Raw genomic sequence first — 7663 nt, forward strand, 5'->3', positions numbered from 1 at the left:
CCTAGTAGGAATCCTCGCCTTGGGGGCCAAGGCGCGCCTTGGCCGGCCTCCTCTCCCCTCCCTCCTTTATATACATGGGAGTGGTGCGCCTCCTAGACACACAATTGTTCCAAGCCGTGTGTGACACCTCCCTCCACCGTTTACTTCTCCGGTCATATTGTCGTAGTGCTTAGGCGAAGCCCTGCGCAGATCACTTCATCATCACCGCCGTCGTGCTGACGAAACTCTCCCTCGACACTTTGTTGGATCAAGAGTTCGAGGGACGTTATTGAGTTGAACGTGTGCAGAACTTTGAGGTGTCGTACGTTTGGTACTTGATCGATTGAATCGAGAAGACGTTCGACTACATCAACCGCGTTAAACTAACACTTTCGCTTTGGTATACAAGGATACGTGGACACACTCTTTCCTTTTCATTGCTATGCATCTCCTACATAGATCTTGCGTGATCATACACAATTTTTTGAAATTACATGCTACGTTTCCTAGCAAAAACTTAGTGAAGTAAATATATTCCACTAAGGTTTACTCCTCTATTTTTAAGGATCGGTTAGAAATTCCCTAAGCACACTTGACCAGCACATTTTTTGTAATGTGGTGGTGGGGAGAGCAGGTGCCCGCCCGGGGAAGAGGAGAGGTTGTCGTAGACGCAGCCAGGGCGGCCGGGCGACCGTACTAGGCTATGGCTGCTGTTGTGAGAGAAGAAGAGAGGGGGAACACTTTCTCTCATATGACTGATCCTTCCCAAATCATCAAACAACTGCTACATCGTCGATTTGTTTTTCCATCACACAGACTGACTAGTCTGATGGAGGGGATAAGTAATCTGACCCCTAGTGTTTCGATGAAGCATGCGCATTTAGTCACAGATATGCCTTTTTTCAATAGAAAATTTTAATATATTCATCAATCATGGCAGCACAGAGAACACTGTAGATAATAGAAATTACATCCGGGTCCATGGACCATCTAACGACGACTACAAGCACTGAAGCGAGCCAAAGGTGCACCGCCATCACCGATCCACCCTCATTGGAGTCAGGCAAACCTTATTGTAGTAGGCAGTCGGGAAGTCATCATGCTAAGGCCTCAAAGGACCAGTGTACCAGAGCAGCAACCATCGCCGATGAAGAGAGTTGTAGAGCGGAAAGATCAAACCTGTAACCACATAAACGAACAAAAACATGATCCAAATAGATCCATCAAAGACCATTACCGACTAAATTCCGTGAGATCCGATGAAGGCACACCTCTACATGTCCTTTGATAACGCTATTCACACCATCGAGGCGGGAATAGGACGTAGTAGACATTGTTTCTACTGAGAAACATCGTCACTGTCACATAGCCCCAACCAAGATATTGAACCTAACAAAAACGAGAACGGGTCTCTCCCGCCGGCAGGGGGATCCTCCGCACCTCCATGGCCCAAAGGCCAACGGAGGTGGGCTGGATCGACGGCGGCGCTGGCGGGAGAAGGAGACTTTTGTTAAGGAGGAAAGACTCACGCTCAGTCACAAATATGCTTTTCTTTTACCACATCATAAACTATGTCCAGGGAACCGACCAATCTTAATTCAGGGCAACTATCATGTGATCCGTAGCAAAGCACGAGTTTTGTGTTAATTTACAATAATATACATGTAGTACTCTCGCAGTGTCACTAGAATAGGAGAAGTGGCGCGCAACGACGCACTTAGCAGGTTTTGCGAAACGAGCAGCATCTATAAGACGTTATTTGACATTGTCATAGACTCTGAAAACGTCTTATAAAAATTATACTCTTTCCGTAACTTAATATAAGACAATTTTTTGACACTGTCATAAACTCCGAAAACGTCCTATAAAATATTATAGAGATGCTAGTATTTTATAAATAAGCGGCATGTATATAAAAATATATTTATTTTCTCCCTTTGCAATACACGGCGTATGTGCCAGTTGAAACTAGACGCCAACACAATGTTCACCCCTTAACACTGGGGAGCAAACATTGGGCTATTCTTTTTCTAGTAACTGGAAACACAATGGGTGGTTGTAATATATCTAGGGAAAACCTTCATGGGACTTTATTGATTGGCAGATCAACTTACATCGTCCACACATTCAAAGTAAACTTAGGTGACATACAGGGGACAAGGGTATGTGTCGCTCTATTACTTTTCCTAGGACAATGATCAAAAGAGATGGAGCAAAACCTGTGTGCAAGGTTAGTGCATTCCTTGTCAATTCATGTTGTCGGGCTGATGGAATTTACCCCATTCTTCATGATGTCGAGTACCTCCACACAGTCATGGTTTGACAAAGATCTTGTTACACCCAGTGGGCTGGCGAGAATTAGTACATCCCAGAGTGCATGCGCTTCAATGTTTAGTGCATCTGCAACACATGTAACACGACAGCTTTCAGGATGTAAATCTAAGGTCTGGCCTTAATTGGTTGTGCCTGACAGTGGCTTTATTGAAAGCATTGTTTTGAGAGCGTGTATTTTATTCAGGATGTAAACCTAAGATCTATGATCGGGTGACGACGGCGCTTGTGCACTGTTTCCTTCTTGAAGGCGTCGCTTTTGGAGGTTTTGAACTTCAGTGTTGTCATGGTGGGGGTTCGTGCTGCAGTTATAAGGATATTTTGTTGTTGCAGAGACTAGGCGTAATTGGTATCTCTGCGATATTAATATATTTTTTTGTCAGAAAAAATATAACACGACAACAACTAGCAAAGATGAACACACCATGCTTGTCCCAAATAACAGAACTAGTGGCACCTGAGCCCTCATCAGCAAAGAAGGTTGTGTCCATATTCAGTTTAACAAAACCTTCCCTTGGATCTTCCCAACCATGGCATCGGATCACAAGGCTTGGCGTCGACGCTAATAGTAATTTGGTGTTGGCGCCGCAATCACTTGGGCTCATCAGGCGAGCATTTGTATACTCTCCTCATGAACAACATGTATCCGCTCCCATCACGCATACCATAATGTTGTAACAAACAATTCTTTCACTCAACTTGGAAGATGATCGCCATCTTATATTATTGCATTAGAAACTTATACTTGCTTATAGAACCGAAGATCTGATGAGGGAAATCTCTTCCGCTTAATTAATTGACGAGGCAAATATTTTGTCTAGTTTCAAAAAGAGAACTGAAGATCCCACTCGATCACCACACAGGCTTTAGAAATCTCAGTGTGGAGATCGAGGTTTCCCCGGACTTTCTTTGCCTTGCGACACCAAAAGAATGCATCTAGGGTATCTTCACAATGCATTCTGCATGGCATAAACTGCTCGGGATAATATGTATGTTGCCTAGAACAAAATTGAATGTCACAGTGCCACATAAAAGTGTGCAAACAAAAGATTTCAAGTCTAGAGACTTAGGGCCTCGATTCGTAGGATTCTTAAAACATAGGAATAGGAAAATTATAGGATTGTAGTGGCATGCCCACTTGAATCCTATATGAATAGCAAGGAGTGTTTAATGCCATAGAAAAAAACAAAGGAATTGTAAAAAGAGGTCAGAGTGGATATTAGATTTCCTATGAAATGTAGTGCAAGATTTCATAGGGAAAAAATCCTATGGGATCCAATCATGTGAACCGAGGGACCAACATAGGAAAAATTCCTAAGAATTTAAATCCTCCAAAAATTCTATGGAATTTCTTTGAATCAAAGGGCCCTTAAGGTTTCTGCGAAGGTGTGGATAGTTGTAAATTGGCCATGTTATTTTTAGCATTTAAATTCAACTCAGTAAGTTATCCAATGATCAATCAAAAGAGAGTAAATTGCATAGGAACATTCCATGTTAAACCAACAGGCAACTAGAGTGGTCAAAATACAACAAAATAAAAACACATATGACATGGGAAGCGCAACAATGAAGAGATCAATCGATCATGTGGTGTCACCATTGCATGTGTTGCATTATGGATTTTGGGGGTTTCGTATTAATAGACCTAACATACTTAAAATAATATTTTGTAACATTCAAAATATTTTTACACCAAATCGAAAACAATTCAAATACTTTGAAAACATAAAAAAAACAAGTATAAATTTTTTCAAAGACTTAAGAAATTAAAGATGTGAAATCAAGTGTCACGATAGGTTACAAATATCATTTCAATAATCTTGCAACAAATTTTCACTTTAAAATACCCCCCCCCCCCCCCCCGCGCGATCCAAATAACTTTTGTGGTTTTAGTTCAATTAAAACCACAAAGTTTATATAGGATTGGAGGGAGTAGTATTCCAATGAAATTTCATCTTTTCCAACATTTTTTCAGTGGTCACATCAACTTAACAAATGTTCAATAATACTTCACATTTTATTTTAACTATTTCATTCATATTACAATTTTTAATGAAGCATATTTTTTTTTAAAAAGTAAACAATGAAATATTCGATACCTATATGAAATGTTTATGAATTTGTATATGACTGAAATAATTGAACTTTGTGTGAAATATCTCTAAACTGATCCTGAAGATGATTCAAATATGACTGGAATAATTGAAATATCTGTGATATCTATAAATGATTTTGTAAAAAAAAGAGTTTTAAATGCAGGAAACTAATTAAATTTGATTGAAATATGACTAGAATAATTGAAATTTGTGCAAAACCTTGTGATATGTTTATGATATTGATTGAAATAATTGCATTTCCTGTGGTTGTCCGTGCATATTTTTAAAAAATGATATCTCACTGATATAACTCAGAAAAATGAATAGAATTGATTTCTTAAGAATGTGCTGAAGTAAATGCCAACTCTGATCAAAATATAACACACAAAAATATTTGTAGATGTTTTACTGGAAAATATGAAATATTTGTGAAATTGACTTGAAATATGCAAGATTGGTATACTGGAATAATGTCCAACGTCTGCAAGTATTAAGTAATAAACCAGAGCATTGCAGAGAATGATGCTAATCCATCAGAGCACGAGGGGTGCATTGTCATTGTACCGATGCACTCCACCATCCTTTGAACCACGTCCTTGTCGCATACGTCATTTAATTAGGACATTAAGGAACATACTTAAAAAATAACGATTACGAATGTAGACGCACACAACGACACAACGCCTACTGAAAAATGGGTTGGAGTTGTGGAGTTTCAAGATTGACGAAGTCACCACGGGCACTCCACTATCGACAGAAATGTCACCTCCTACTGAAACAATAGTTTGCATTAATGAGACACCAAAGCATCAGCTGAGATTTGATTGCTGGTGGGCTAGGGATACCACCACCCTCCTAACCATATATCCACTGGTTGGTTCTCTAAAGAAAGTGTGTTGAAACTATTTAAAATCGAGGATATAATTCATTTCCACTACACAGTAATAGTCTGTTGTGAGGTCCGAAGTAGGCGCCGATCACCGCTTTACTAGTTCAAGATATCGTGAAGTGTAGAAACCCTACATGCTAATTATTGTAGGTACTCCCTCCGTTCCAAAATTATTGTAGTGGTTTTGGTTTAAAATTTGAACTAAAACCACGACAATAGTTTTGGAACAGAGGGAGTAATATTCATCTGTCTAACTGTTCCTAACTTGAGTTGCCATATAAGCACCCAAGGTTCACTTACAGTTTATTAAACTACAATGGTAATTAAACAGTAGTTTGCCATGATACAGTTCTTACCGTGTTTATCGTACATGTGAGCAAGAAAATATTTAAGAGCGTCATAACACAACATCATAATAGAAGCAAAATTACAGAGCTAGCAATTCCTGTCCTTCACTAATTTATCCATGCAAAATTACAGAGTTAGCAATTCCTGTCCATAAATACATGTAGCTGCATGCCTCAATCCACCCCGCACAACCTTATAAAAGATGTCCCTAAAAATACAAGCAAAATTATAGAGCTACCTATATATTCCTGTCCATAAAATACGTCTATGCGTCCATCCACATACTTCATGGAGAAATACACTGCAATATCTGCCGAGCCATTCACAACACTAGAGTGAACGCTGTCACTATGCTTTCAGAATTCCTTTGCCCTAGTACACTTCAAGCCTAGGTTCAGGGGTGCTCAGTTTTTTCACGAACTTTCAGAAACATTGCATGCCAATGCATTAGTAAAACTGAACGAAAATGACTCTTTGTACAACTTTGGGCTGGCCGGCGTTCAACCATACAAGCAAACGGGCTCTCCGAACAGACAGCATGATCACGATGGTCGATGGACCATAAGAAAATGAGAGCATAAGTTGCCATCACGAAGAGCGACCTCTGACTAAGTAACGCCCAAGTATTCATCGTTCTCATTTCTCATGGAGCAACACACAGGCTACATCCAGGACATGAAGCAAGCGGGCAGATCAAACCATTTCCCCAAAGATCCTTGTAATTTACACCATGATGTTACAATTTGAACCACCCATTATGTGTGCAGTTCACCGCAGTTGCCTTGATATATGGCTACAACTCGCAGCTAGCGAGCGCCAACGCCTCACTTGCCGGGACAAAGTTTGTGGCAAACGCCCATGCGTTGTTGTGACAGGGTCGGAGAGGTGGTCAGCGAGGTTCTCGAGTGGGCCCTTGCCGGTGACGATGGCCTGCACGAAGAAGCCAAACATAGAAACATGGCGAGGCGACCGTTCTTGACTTCCTTCACCTTGAGCTCCGCGAATGCCTCTGGAATCGTCAGCCAAGCCCAGTGGGTCGAAGCTGCCCCCGGGGTAGAGTGGGTCGACTACCTCACCGAGTGGGCCGCCAGCAATGCGGTACCCCTCAACAGCGCCCATGAGCACGACTTGGCATGCCCAGATAGCAAGGCATGCTTTGTGCGCTGCACGAGGCTGGGGTTGCCCAGTAGTCGAGGCCACCCTCGCTGAAGATCTGGGAACCGGCCTTGAACCATACCGCCTCGCCGAACTTGACGCCGTTGCGTGCAAGAAGCTCGGGGAAGACGCATCCAAGCGCACCGAGCATGGCCCACCGGCAGTGGATCACCTCGAGCTCCCGGTTCTTGGCAAAGGTCTCGGGGTCGGCCGAGAGCCCGGCGGTGTCCCATCCGTAGTCGCCGGGGAACTCGCCGGTCAAGTAGCTCGGGGGCTCTCCGGAAAGCGGGCCGAGGTAGAGCACACGGTCGGCACCGTACCATGGGGCTGCCTGATGAAACCGGCTTGGCCTTTGCAGCGGTCTTGCGCATAGTGACACGGGCCTCACCAAAGAGAGCTGATGAAGCCACGTTCTTCACCGACTTGCCGGCGAAGGTCGAGGAGAGGGACATGGTGGTGGTCGCCATTGCGCTGCTAAGGTGGGAGGTGTATTGTGTGTTCTCCAAACAATGAAAACTGAAGAGTGGTGGAGATGGTTTGAGACGTGTGGAGGATGGAAGCTATTTAAGGAACTGGAGCTAACATAGGGGATTTGTGCTCTGGTCTGTGCTGTGTGTGTACCGACAAGATAGATATAGACAGGGAAAAAATCGTGATCTTCGATGCTATTGGTGCAGCAGGGATCTCGTCATCCCTCAGGACGTGGCAACTTGAGACCCAGAGAAAGGAGATATGTTGTGGCTAGGCCTAGGGATCTTGTTGGAGAATGGAGACGTGTGATTGGATGATGGATCACATGTTGATTCTCACATCATCAGCTAGCTCACGGTCTGCATGCAACGTGGCAGTAAACTTGTCTCTGATG

General features: G+C 42.7%; 1 pseudogene across 1 annotated transcript; it reads right to left on the reverse strand.

The window, feature by feature from the left end:
• Window positions 1–6256: 6256 nt before the first annotated feature.
• Window positions 6257–7323, reverse strand: LOC123065900 (chlorophyll a-b binding protein, chloroplastic-like; annotated as a pseudogene). Its single transcript, XR_006431169.1, has one exon. The product of XR_006431169.1 is annotated as a chlorophyll a-b binding protein, chloroplastic-like (transcript).
• Window positions 7324–7663: the final 340 nt, after the last annotated feature.

Source organism: Triticum aestivum, chromosome 1A (genome assembly GCF_018294505.1).
Source record: "Triticum aestivum cultivar Chinese Spring chromosome 1A, IWGSC CS RefSeq v2.1, whole genome shotgun sequence".
Taxonomy (NCBI): Eukaryota; Viridiplantae; Streptophyta; class Magnoliopsida; order Poales; family Poaceae; genus Triticum; species Triticum aestivum.